The sequence below is a fragment of the Pseudophryne corroboree genome, chromosome 4 (genome assembly GCF_028390025.1).
Source record: "Pseudophryne corroboree isolate aPseCor3 chromosome 4, aPseCor3.hap2, whole genome shotgun sequence".
Taxonomy (NCBI): Eukaryota; Metazoa; Chordata; class Amphibia; order Anura; family Myobatrachidae; genus Pseudophryne; species Pseudophryne corroboree.
Window position 1 is genome coordinate 850,687,838 of NC_086447.1, and position 14,472 is coordinate 850,702,309.

The following is a 14,472-nucleotide window of genomic DNA, read 5'->3' on the forward strand; positions in this document are numbered from 1 at the left end:
TTGTGACAGGGCTGTCCTGCAGATGTCTTATGCTGCTTGTTGGAGATCCAGCTGGCTGCTTCTGCTAATCAAAGATGGGCAGTTCGTGTCCTGCAGTCTGAGTCTCAGTGCAGTGCCCAAAACAAGGTAATCTGCACCTGCCACCACCAACTAAAAACGTTAATAATTATATTGTGCTGAGGTGCCTTCCAGGCTCCCATAACTAATGGAACAGGTGACCAACATTTCAAGGCCCAATCAGCCTTTTCATCAGGGTGAAACATTGGCAATAAACCAGGATGCGCTCCTACAGCCAATCATTACCGGATGGCATATTCTGTGAGGCCACGCCACCTGTGATACCACACCCCTTATCTGGGAGCACACGTGCCTTAGGTGCATGTAAATATAACTATTAAAGTTCCCCTATCATGGTGCCCCCCCCCCCCAGAGCCGGCCCTAGGTATAGGCAAACTAGGCAATTGCCTAGGGCGTCTGGTATGCCTAGGGGCACAAGCAGCTTCTGCTGATTAAAATGATATGCGGCATGCCTATTTTTTGTGTGTAGCATTTCGTATGCAGATACAGCCACAGTCGCACACAGTATATAGGCATGCCGCATATCATTTTAATCAGCAGAAGCTGCTTGTGCATCCTAGCCACATAGCAATGCAAATAAGATGCATTTTCATTAACAAAATAGGCACCCGACATTAGCAGAGCTGCCAGTTGACTCAAGCCAGGAACTATATATGTTGTTATGTGTATAAGGGCATTAATAATGTGTAACATACTGTATGTGTAAGGGGCACTATGTGTGTCATTATGTGTATAAGGACACTAATAATGTCTGGCATATGTGTAAGGGACATTATATGTGTCATTATGTGTATAAGGGCATTAACAATGTGTGGCATATGTGTAAGGGAAATTATGTGAATCAGGGCATTAATAAGGGTTGGCATAATGTGTAAGGCGCATTATGTTTATAAGGACATTAATAATGTGTGTCATATGTGTAAGGGGCATTACTGTGTGGTTTTGTGTGTGCAAATGCATTACCAATATGTGGCATTATGTGTATAAGGTGCTCTACTGTGTGGCGTAACATATAGAAAAGGCACTACTGTGTGGTCTAATGTGAGTAAAGAGCAATATGGTGTGGTGTAATGTTAATAAAGAGCAATATGGTGTGGTGTAATGTTAATAAAGAGCAATATGGTGTGGTGTAATGAGAATAAAGAGCAATATGGCGTGGTGTAATGTGAATAAGGAGCAATTCAGTATGATATGTTAATGAGGGGCACTTCTGTGAGGAGTAATGTATATAAGGTAAAGTGGTACTACTGTGTAATGTAATGTGAATAAGGGACACTATTGCATTATAAATTGTGAATAAAGTTGCACTACTATGAGGCATAATTTGAATTGGAGGTACTATTGTGTGGCCATGCCCCTTGCCAGCAAAAACACACCCCATTTCGGGCTGTGCATTGAATGTGCGCACTGTTCTTATTTAAATTACAGGGGGTAGAAAAAAAAAAAAAAAAAAAAGGACTGTGGTTGGGGCAGGGCCGGCTCCAGGCCTACTAGCACCCTGAGCGAGAAAATGTAAAAGCGCCCCCAACCCCTATGCGCGCGCCTAAGGTGCGCGCGCTTCGGGGAAAGTGGGCGTGGCCTCCTGGGAAAGTGGGTGTGGCCTCGTAACTTCATATTATCAAACTATAAATAAATATATTTTTTCACACCCCCTCTATGCACACAATTAGCAGCCTTACGCAGAACAGCCACAGTAGTGTTCCTTACACACAATGTCTCCAGTGTAGTGCCAGATACACATAATGTGCAGTGCCAGCTACACATGATATGCCCCGCAGCAGTGCCAGCAACACATGACATGCCCCGCAGCAGTGCCAGCTACACATGACATGCCCCGCAGCAGTGCCAGCTACACATGACATGCCCCGCAGCAGTGCCAGCTACACATGACATGCCCCGCAGCAGTGCCAGCTACACATGACATGCCCCACAACAGTGCCAGCTACACACAATAGGCCAGAGCCGGATTAAGGGGGGGTTTCCGGGGGTAAGTACCCCGGGCCCCCCTGTCAGAAAAGGGCCCCCCGCCATGCGCCGGAGATCAGATCTCTAAATCGATCTGCTCCGCGGCACTGCACTTCCGTGCATTGCGCTCCCCTCCCCACTGACAGGTGACAGCGAGCCCAGCCACCGGCGCAGCAGAGCTAAATGAGCTACGACCAACCAATAGGATGAAGTAAAGCTGCAGCCTGTGGCTGTGTAGAGCGCTGTTCTCGCTCACAGCCGCCAGCCGCCCTGCACTCTCCCCGCCGCGGTCCGTCTGCTCTGCTCCCTCCGGCCTCAGTCAGCTGCCGCTCAGGGCTCCAGGCTCCCTCCTTCACACGCAGCGCTGCATATAGCTGTTGCCCTCGGTTATATACATTGCTGGCATAGGCCAGCAATGTATATACCGTACCACTGGTCACCAATGGTTATGCTTTTTTTTTTTTTTTTAGCCAGTAATGTATACATTGCTGGCACAGGCCAGCAATGTATATATTCCTTCTGTCACCACTTGCCACCAATGATCAATAAAGCAGTAATATATACATTGCTGACACAGGCCAGCAATGTTTATATTACTGGCACCACTGGCCACCAATGATCAATACAGCAATAGTCAGCCGCTCACTGCCACCAGGCGCCCGCCGCTCACCGTTGCCAGCCGCTCACCCGCAAAAAATGGCGGTCAGAGGGACCTCACCGCACCAAAGGCCTCCTTACCACCGCCGCTGCCCATGGGTGCCTCCGCCGACCGCAGTCAGGTAATGTTCCCCTGCTGTCACCCTCTCTCCCTGTCGTTACTGTCCCTGTCCCTACTGTCACTCTCTCTCTCCCTGTCGTCACTCTCTCTCTCCCTGTCGTCACTCTCTCTCCCTGTCGTCACTCTCTCTCCCTGTCCCTGCTGTCACTCTGGCTTTCCCTGCTGTCACAATTTCAGCTCATTCAGTGTGCTACAATGTGAATTTCGGCTCATTCAGTGTGCTATAATATGAATTTCGGCTCATTCAGTGTGCTATAATGTGAATTTCGGCTCTCACAGTGTGCTATAATGTGAATTTCGGCTCTCTCAGTGCTACAATGTGAATTTCGGCTCATTCAGTGTGCTATATTGTGGATTTTGGCTCATTCAGTGTGCTATAATGTGAATTTTGGCTCGGTGTGCTATAATATGAGTTTCGGCTCATTCAGTGTGCTACAATGTGAATTTCGGCTCATTCAGTGTGCTATAATGTGAATTTCGGCTCTCTCAGTGTGCTATAATGTGAATTTCGGCTCTCTCAGTGTGCTATAATGTGAATTTCGGCTCTCTCGGTGCTACAATGTGAATTTCGGCTCTTTCAGTGTGCTATATTGTGGATTTTGGCTCATTCAGTGTGCTATAATGTGAATTTTGGCTCATTCAGTGTGCTATAATGTGAGTTTCGGCTCATTCAGTGTGCTACAATGTGAATTTCGGCTCATTCAGTGTGCTACAGGGTGAATTTCGGCTCATTCAGTGTGCTACAATGTGAATTTCGGCTCATTCAGTGTGCTACAATGTGAATTTCGGCTCATTCAGTGTGCTACAGGGTGAATTTCGGCTCATTCAGTGTGCTACAGGGTGAATTTCGGCTCATTCAGTGTGCTACAGGGTGAATTTCGGCTCATTCAGTGTGCTACAGGGTGAATTTCGGCTCATTCAGTGTGCTACAGGGTGAATTTCGGCTCATTCAGTGTGCTACAAGGTGAATTTCGGCTCATTCAGTGTGCTATAATGTGAAAGGGGCACCAGTACTATATTGTATAAAGGGTTTACTACATGGGACACGCCCCTATTGGATGACCACGCCCCCTTTTGGGTGACCACGCCCCCTTTTCTGGAGCGCGCCTTGACTTTTGCATACCCCCACTTCAAAATTTCCACTTCGACCACTGTATATATATATATATATATATATATATATATATATAGTACTGTATATGCAAATATGTATGTATATATACACTATATATATATATATATGTGTATATACAGTATATGTGTATATATATATATAAAATAGATAATTTATCCAAACTTCCCGATACTCCCCTACTTCAAATGATACAGCGTGTATAATATATATATATATATATATATATATATATATATATATATATATATATATATATAAAATTTACACCTTAGGGCCCCCCTGTCTTAAGTACCCCGGGCCCCCCGATGCCTTAATCCAGCTCTGCAATAGGCCCCCCAGCAGTGCCAGCTACACATGATAGTGTTCACGTTTTAGGGCAGGGTGCTGATCACAAGGAGGGCACATTTTTAAGTAAGGAGGGCAAAATGATGTACATACTGTAATGCTTGGTGCTCCTCCACCCACATGCAGAAGCAGGGACAGTGCGCGCTGAAGTGGTCTATGAGGACAGAGGTAGGCAACAGAGTTGCAGGCACTCATTAATGGACAGGGGTCACTCACATGATTAGAGTGGTGAAACCAGTGTATTTATTATTGGTTAAAACTCCATCAACAAGAGACAGTTCAGTAGGCGTGATACAAATACAGTATATAATAAATTTGGCGACTATTCAAATTTTTGCTCAAAACCTAAACAAAATCACAGCAGTCACTGCTGGAGACATTAATATGGATTGGCATTGGTCACTATTATCTGGAAATGTTGAAGTACATATTACTGTAATAAACACTGGTAACTTCCTCAATCCTGGTTGGCTGAGCTTTCTGGGCTCTCACCAGGCTGATCATGTGACTGCATTACATCATACATAGCATCTGTGATGTCACAGAGTTACTGCTGGTCACAGTTAGCAATCAGCTGCATCTAGGTAGTCTGCATGTGTTCCCAGCCTGTATCTGTGACTACACCTGCAGGACTTACCATCACACAGTCTAAGGTGAGACCAAATTCACTTCAGTTTCTAATAATCTTTGAGCACAATGTTAGCGTAAAAAATATATCTCACACATTTTTGATTCATGCTGTTTCGGACTGGGACAAGGGGTCCCCACCGAGGGGGAATGCAGTGATATGGGCCATTATAAAAGGGGTGTGGTGAGCACCAGAGTGGGTGTGGCCGGCTACCAATGAGGCTTGTCTACCTATCAGAAAGTGCGTGGACTGGATCTCCTTATAAATATATATAGTAAATAGTGTATGCATGATAATGTACCAGATTGATAACAGCAATAATTACACTGAGCAAGGTCTTCCTACGTTATTCAGGGTTTTGCTCAAGTAACAAAATCACATGATAAAATCATCTGTGTACATTTATATAAACTGAAATCATTTTCGTCTATAACATCATCCACATATTAGCACAAAATCCCTAAATATAATGACAGCCGTCACTGCTGGGTAAATTAGTATGGATTAGACGTTATTATCTGAAAATGTTTTAGTATATAATAAACTGTATTTATTTCCCAGCTCTCACCAGGCTGATCATGTGACTGCATTACATCATAATACTGTAGCATCTGTGATGTCACAGAGAGTTCTGCTGGTCACAGTCGGCAATCAGCTGCATGCCGGTATTCTGCACTGTATGTGCTCCCAGCCTGTATCTGTGACTACACCTGCAGGATTTACCATCGCACAGTCTACGGTGAGACCAATTTCACTTCAGTTTTCTAATAATCTATGAGCACAGTGTTAGTGTAAAAAAACCTTCTCACACATTTGTGATATGCATGGACGTAATATAGAGTTACGTGGCCGACATTTACTGTGTCGACGTTCATAATTTTGATACCGCAATGTTGACACTAGAAAGTCAACATGGTTCAACATGTCGCCTGGTACCAGTTTGACATCCTTAGAAATTTTGACATGTTTAAAAAATCGGCATCTGAATGAAATGTCGCCATGTGAAATGTCAACATTTTCAGAAGGCTAACGGTTAAGCATTGCCGGGAGTATTAAGCTTAGGCCGCAGGGGAAGTTTTAGGTTAGGCTGCAGCAGGAGGGATTAAGGTTAGGCACTAGATGGAGGGTTAGGTTTAGGTATTATTGACAGGGCAGGTATACTTAGCAGAACGTCTGCATATCAATCACGCCGTCGGAAACCGATGGTCACATGACTGCCGTGTAGTCACATTGAATGTTAGAAAAATATTATATCACTATAATGTATGTCGAAATGAGAACTGTCTACCTAACATACAACACCCTGTGGGGATAAAGTTTAACACTTTCATGGAAGACTTTAATCGTCTTTTACCTACTGTTAACAGTTAAGCTGTACGGGGAGTTTATAGGTTATTATAATGTGTGGAAGCTAAGGAGGAAAACATTTGGGACTTGTTTTTGAGCTTGAACCAGAGTTATGGTTAGGTCATTATGTCTAGGGATAGGGCTTGGGGTAGTTTTTGAACTATTGTTAGGGAGTAGTAAGGGTTTGCCTCAAGACTCTTTACTTAAGGCTAAGGGTCTGCTCAGACATTTGCAATATGCATGGAGATATAATGCGACACTCTCATCCTGAGGGGAAAACTACCTAATCTTTTTAGTTACATAATATATTTACATTTTCTCCACATTAGTTGATGATGATTACATTGGTTTTCTACTTATTAAAATTGCTGCAATGAATGTAATTGTTTAGTTTCATGATAAGGATGTCTGCATTCTGACCACTTTAAGAACTTACTCCCATTCCTACCAACGTTCATGCAGTTTCGGACTGGGGCAAGGAGGGCCCACTGGGTGGAATGCAGCGATATGGGCCATTATAAAAGGGGTGTGGTGAGGACCGGAGTGGGTGTGGCCAGTCACCAATAAGGCTTGCCTACCTATCAGAAAGTGCGTGGACTGGATCTCCTTATAAATAATTATATATAGTAAATAGTGTATGTATGACAGTGTACCAGATTGATACCAGCAATGCACTGTAGTAAATACTCTGTAGTCCTGGGAATGCAGTATAGTGTAACATAGTTATAAGAATATTTAAGCACATGATGGTAACCCTGTCTACTTATACCCATTAATGCACTGTACATGTGAGAGGAGAGCCGGTACTGATCGCCAGTGTCTAAACCTCAATGAGAGCTAGAACTAGGCCTAGTAAAGGCTAAATACATGCCAATGTAATATCAAACTATCTAAGCACTTTCCACTGGGGTAACTTAATTGTAGGTGACTGAGGCAGTGGGGACCACTGGGGATTTCCGTTGTACCCTGTGGGCCAATCCTTCGCTGTGTCTATGTGATCCACTTTTTATCTATTGTTAATAATTACACTAAGCAAGGTCTTCCTACGTTATTCAGGGTTTTGCTCAAGTAGCAAAATCTCATGATAAAATCATCTTTGTACATTTATATAAACTGAAATCATTTTCGTCTTTAACATCATCCACGTATTAGCACAAAATCCCTAAATACAATGACTGCAGTCACTGCTGGGTAAAATTGTATGGATTAGACGTTATTATCTGAAAATGTTTTAGTATATAATAAACTGTATTTATTTCCCAGCTCTCACCAGGCTGATCATGTGACTGCATTACATCATAAACACCGTAGCATCTGTGATGTCACAGAGTTAGTGCTGCTGTCACAGTCGGCAATCAGCTGCATGCCGGTATTCTGCACTGTATGTGCTCCCAGACTGTATCTGTGACTACGCCTGCAGGATTTACCATCGCACAGTTTAAGGTGAGACTAATTTCACTTCAGTTTCTAATAACCTATGAGCACAATGTTAGCGTAAAAAACATTCCTCACACATTTATGATATGCATGTAAGTGCTATACAGTCATGTGGCCGACATTTACCACCGTGTCGACATTCATAATTTTGATACCACAACGTTGACACTAGAATAGTTCAACATGTTGCCCGGCACCAGTTTGAAAGGCTTAGAAATGTTGACATGTTTAAAAAAAATCAACATCTGAGTGAAATGTCGCCACACAAAGTGTCGACATTTTCAGAACGCCAATGGTTAGGCATTGCCGGGAGTATTAAGGTTAGGCTGCAGGGGAGGTTTTAGGTTAGGCTGCAGCAGGGAGGGGGGGTTAAGGTTAGGCACAAGATGAGAGGTTAGGTTTAGGGATTAGGGACAGGGCATGTATACTTTGCAGAATGCCCGCATATCGATCACGCCACCGGAAACTGATGGTCACATGACTGCCGTGTAGACATGATGAATGTTAGAAAAATATTATATCATAATAATGCATGCTGAAATGAGAACTTTCTACCTAACATACAGGTCATTATGTCTAGCGATAGAGCTTGGGGTAAGGGTTTGTACAAATTGGCATTAACAAATAAAATTGCATGTTAAAAGTACAGACTAAACATTGTTCTTTCACTTGCTTTTCTAGCACAGCATCAGACGCACGTTCTCAGATCCTCTCTGCATCACAGAGTACTATGCAATGAGTGAGAGCCCCCCATACAGCTTCACCTCTCCTGTACTGGACGCTAATGGCTGAGAACGTGGCAGACCCTGTGTCTCTTACAGCTCTGTGGCTTACATTATATTTTATACTATTAACAGTAAATTGCATTTACCAGGCTTTAAGAATACATACTGTATATATGATGATGCTGTTGCTTATTATTATTACATAAGGTTTGGGTACAGGATCCTGACAGTAGAGATGCAGTCAGTCAGACACATTTAGGTACATAGGCTAACCCTCATCCTTACCCTCCCCTTAACCCTAACTCTCCCTTCCGGCAGCCTAACCCTAACCCTCCCCCCAGTGCCTGAACCTAACCTCCCCTCCCCTGCAGCCTAACTCTCCCCAGCATACCTATGTTCGGGATTCTGACTGTCGGGATTCTGGCGCCGGTCTTCTGATCGCCAGCATATAGAGCGTGGGGATGCCAACTACATCCCTTACAAAAGTGCTAATGATGTTTTCCCCGGTGAGCAACCACACTATTACACTACATAAAACAATGCAGTCCCATGGCATGGGTTGAGGATACTTATAACACCCTAATTTTTTTAATAGCACCCACATTTAATAAAGAACCACAACATAACAATTATAATCCCCTCCAGACTCATACTTAATAAAGATCAACAACATAACATTGATGCGCCGCATTAACATCCACATTACATTAGTAAAACCCCACTACCTCCCACCAGCCAACATGGTGAGTCATCTTCCAGACTCCCAAGAAAGTCTGACAATCTCCATTAAACTGGGGCAGATACTGAAACAATGGGAAGAACCCAATATGATGAGATGACACAATCTGTATTATCAAAGTGCACCAACCTTGGCATTATTATTATTACCAGTTATTTATATGGCGCACACATAGTCCACAGCACTTTTACAGAGAATATTTTGGCCACTGGTCCCTGCTCCAGTGGAGCTCATAATCTATATTCCCTAACACATGTACATGTTCACAAATTCACACTCGGGTTAATTTTGTTGGGCGCCAATTAACCTACCAGTATATTTTTGGATTACGGGAGGAAACCGGAGTACCCGGAGGAAACCCATGCAAGCAGGGTAAGAATATACAAACTCCACACAGTTAGGGCCATGGTAGGAATTGAATCCATGGCTTCAGTGCTGTGAGGCGGTAATGCTAACCATTACACCATCCGTACTGCCTGATAACACAATTATGACTATGGTACCAAGGTCCTTATGTAACAAGTTGCATCATTAGCAGACTTACCATACTATCCCTTTAAACCGAGATACTCATGGATTACACAGGTTCTGTTGCTGATTAAAACCAGATGAAATGCAGGCTTGAGGTCAGCCAGCCACAGAACCTGTGTAATTAATTAGTGTCCCTGTTTGAAGGGATAATATGGTAAGCCCATAGGTGGATCCGGGAGGGGGGGGGGGCGGCACTCGGGCCCGTGCCCCCCCTGTCGTTTCTGAATTATTTTTTTATTCAAAAGGAGAACAGCAGCAGCACTACTGCTATTTCCGTCAGTCAGATTTGATAAAAGAGCTGGCAGGCACTAGGACCCGCCGCTCTAACAGCAAGTCCATGTAGTAACCAATGGAGAGGCTGGAGCTGCAGCTCCAGCCTCCCCCTGCTCACACCGTAACCTACCTCCCCCACTGCCAGCCAGCCAGCCAGAGTCCAGCCCAGGCGCGGGGTTCAAATGTCAGCATCGAGTAAGACTGTTACTTATGATGGCGCAGAAGGCTTCATTAGCCCTCACTGCACCGCACAGTTTCCCAGCACTTCCTCCTCCACTTCCTTTACAACCATGCTAGGTGCAGTCACACTCCGCCTCAGCTTTGAGAAGACGTCCCGTGTGATTGTGACAGGGCTGTCCTGCAGATGTCTTATGCTGCTTGTTGGAGATCCAGCTGGCTGCTTCTGCTAATCAAAGATGGGCAGTTCGTGTCCTGCAGTCTGAGTCTCAGTGCAGTGCCCAAAACAAGGTAATCTGCACCTGCCACCACCAACTAAAAACGTTACTAATTATATTGTGCTGAGGTGCCTTCCAGGCTCCCATAACTAATGGAACAGGTGACCAACATTTCAAGGCCCAATCAGCCTTTTCATCAGGGTGAAACATTGGCAATAAACCAGGATGCGCTCCTACAGCCAATCATTACCGGATGGCATATTCTGTGAGGCCACGCCACCTGTGATACCACTCCCCTTATCTGGGAGCACACGTGCCTTAGGTGCATGTAAATATAACTATTAAAGTTCCCCTATCATGGTGCCCCCCCCCCCAGAGCCGGCCCTAGGTATAGGCAAACTAGGCAATTGCCTAGGGCATCTGGTATGCCTAGGGGCACAAGCAGCTTCTGCTGATTAAAATGATATGCGGCATGCCTATTTTTTGTGTGTAGCATTTCGTATGCAGATACAGCCACAGTCGCACACAGTATATAGGCATGCCGCATATCATTTTAATCAGCAGAAGCTGCTTGTGCATCCTAGCCACATAGCAATGCAAATAAGATGCATTTTCATTAACAAAATAGGCACCCGACATTAGCAGAGCTGCCAGTTGACTCAAGCCAGGAACTATATATGTTATGTGCATAAGGGCATTAATAATGTGTAACATACTGTATGTGTAAGGGGCACTATGTGTGTCATTATGTGTATAAGGACACTAATAATGTCTGGCATATGTGTAAGGGACATTATATGTGTCATTATGTGTATAAGGGCATTAACAATGTGCGGCATATGTGTAAGGGAAATTATGTGAATCAGGGCATTAATAAGGGTTGGCATAATGTGTAAGGCGCATTATGTTTATAAGGACATTAATAATGTGTGTCATATGTGTAAGGGGCATTACTGTGTGGTTTTATGTGTGCAAATGCATTACCAATTTGTGGCATTATGTGTATAAGGTGCTCTACTGTGTGGCGTAACATATAGAAAAGGCACTACTGTGTGGTCTAATGTGAATAAAGAGCAAAATGGTGTGGTGTAATGTTAATAAAGAGCAATATGGTGTGGTGTAATGTTAATAAAGAGCAATATGGTGTGGTGTAATGAGAATAAAGAGCAATATGGCGTGGTGTAATGTGAATAAGGAGCAATTCAGTATGATATGTTAATGAGGGGCACTTCTGTGAGGAGTAATGTATATAAGGTAAAGTGGTACTACTGTGTAATGTAATGTGAATAAGGGACACTATTGCATTATAAATTGTGAATAAAGTTGCACTACTATGAGGCATAATTTGAATTGGAGGTACTATTGTGTGGCCATGCCCCTTGCCAGCAAAAACACACCCCTTTTTGGGCTGTGCATTGAATGTGCGCACTGTTCTTATTTAAATTACAGGGGGTAGAAAAAAAAAAAAAAAAGGACTGTGGTTGGGGCAGGGCCGGCTCCAGGCCTACTAGCACCCTGAGCGAGAAAATGTAAAAGCGCCCCCAACCCCTATGCGCGCGCCTAAGGTGCGCGCGCTTCGGGGAAAGTGGGCGTGGCCTCCTGGGAAAGTGGGTGTGGCCTCGTAACTTCATATTATCAAACTATAAATAAATATATTTTTTCACACCCCCTTTATGCACACAATTAGCAGCCTTACGCAGAACAGCCACAGTAGTGTTCCTTACACACAATGGGGTAAATTTACTAAGGTCCCGATTTTGACCGAGATGCCGTTTTTTCATCAAAGTGTCATCTCGGTAATTTACTAAGCAATAATCACGGCAGTGATGAGGGCATTCGTAATTTTTTGGAAGTCCAACAAAAAAAATACGAATGAATACACCATCGGTCAAAACGCGTCTGTTTAAGTATGAATCTCGGTAATTTACTAAGAAGTGCAAAGCAAAAAAAAAACAAACACTGCCGTGAAAAATTACAACTCGTAAAAAAGTGCTAAAAAAAACCAGACCTGCTTTTTTAATCCGTGATTGTATAGGCATGCAGGGATCCATGAGATCCGTGCATGTATATCAGTGGGAAGGGGTGGGAAAGTGGTTATTTTCTTTAAAAAAATTGCGTGGGGTCCCCCCTCCTAAGCATAACCAGCCTCGGGCTCTTTGAGCCGATCCTGGTTGCAGAAATATGGGGAAAAAATGGACAGGGGTTCCCCCATATTTAAGCAACCAGCATCGGGCTCTGCGCCTGGTCCTGGTTCCAAAAATACGGGGGACAAAAAGAGTAGGGGTCCCCCGTATTTTTAAAACCAGCACCGGGCTCCACTAGCTGGACAGATAATGCCACAGCCGGGGGTCACTTTTATATAGTGCCCTGCGGCCGTGGCATCAAAAATCCAACTAGTCACCCCTGGCCGGGGTACCCTGGGGGAGTGGGGACCCCTTCAATCAAGGGGTCCCCCCCCCCCCCAGCCACCCAAGGGCCAGGGGTGAAGCCCGAGGCTGTCCCCCCCCATCCAATTGGCTGCGGATGGGGGGCTGATAGCCTTTTGTGAAAATGAAAAGATATTGTTTTTAGTAGCAGTACTACAAGGCCCAGCAAGCCTCCCCCGCATGCTGGTACTTGGAGAACCACAAGTACCAGCATGCGGCGGAAAAACGGGCCCGCTGGTACCTGTAGTACTACTACTAAAAAAATACCCAAAAAAAGACAAGACACACACACCTTGAAAGTAAAGTTTTATTACATACATCCACACAAACATACATACATACTTACCTTATGTTCACACGAGGGTCTGTCCTCTTCTCCAGTAGAATCCATGGGGTACCTGTTGAATAAATTCTACTCACCAGATCCAGGGTCCCAGGCTCCTCGTAGCATCCATTTGTAATCCACGTACTTGAATAAAATAAAAAAACGGAGAGCCGAGCCACGCACTGAAAGGGGACCCATGTTTGCACATGGGCCCCCTTTCCCCGAATGCCAGAAACCCACTCTGACTGATGTCTAAGTGGGTTTCTTCAGCCAATCAGGGAGCGCCACGTTGTAGCACCCTCCTGATCGGCTGTGTGCTCCTGTACTGTCTGACAGGCGGCACACGGCAGTGTTACAATGTAGCGCCTGTGCGCTCCATTGTAACCAATGGTGGGAACTTTCTGCTCAGCGGTGAGGTCACTTTCGGTCAACCGCAGGGCAGAAAGTTCCCACCATTGGTTACAATGGAGCGCATAGGCGCTACATTGTAACACTGCCGTGTGCCGCCTGTCAGACAGTACAGGAGCACACAGCCGATCAGGAGGGTGCTACAACGTGGCGCTCCCTGATTGGCTGAAGAAACCCACTTAGACATCAGTCAGAGTGGGTTTCTGGCATTCGGGGAAAGGGGGCCCATGTGCAAACATGGGTCCCCTTTCAGTGCGTGGCTCGGCTCTCCGTTTTTTTATTTTATTTAAGTACGTGGATTACAAATGGATGCTACGAGGAGCCTGGGACCCTGGATCTGGTGAGTAGAATTTATTCAACAGGTACCCCATGGATTCTACTGGAGAAGAGGACAGACCCTCGTGTGAACATAAGGTAAGTATGTATGTATGTTTGTGTGGATGTATGTAATAAATCTTTACTTTCAAGGTGTGTGTGTCTTGTCTTTTTTTGGGTATTTTTTTAGTAGTAGTACTACAGGTACCAGCGGGCCCGTTTTTCCGCCGCATGCTGGTACTTGTGGTTCTCCAAGTACCAGCATGCGGGGGAGGCTTGCTGGGCCTTGTAGTACTGCTACTAAAAACAATGGCCCTCATTCCGAGTTGTTCGCTCGCAAGGCGAATGTAGCAGAGTTACACACGCTAAGCCGCCGCCTACTGGGAGTGAATCTTAGCTTCTTAAAATTGCGACCGACGTACGCGCAATATTGCGATTACAAACGAGTTAGCAGTTTCAGAGTAGCTCCAGACTTACTCTGCCTGTGCGATCATTTCAGTGCTTGTCGTTCCTGGTTGACGTCACAAACACACCCAGCGTTCGCCCAGGCACTCCCACCGTTTCCCCGGCCACTCCTGCGTTTTTTCCGGAAACGGTAGCGTTTTCAGCCACACGCCCCTGA

At 44.8% G+C, this 14,472-nt stretch overlaps 1 long non-coding RNA gene across 1 annotated transcript; it reads left to right on the forward strand.

Moving 5' to 3' along the window:
* The first annotated feature begins 4,870 nt into the window (after positions 1-4,870).
* LOC134911830 (uncharacterized) lies at positions 4,871-8,615 on the forward strand. The gene is made up of 4 exons (XR_010176878.1): positions 4,871-4,954; positions 5,491-5,668; positions 7,540-7,719; positions 8,395-8,615. It is a non-coding gene; the product is annotated as an uncharacterized LOC134911830 (long non-coding RNA).
* The last annotated feature ends 5,857 nt before the right edge of the window (positions 8,616-14,472 follow it).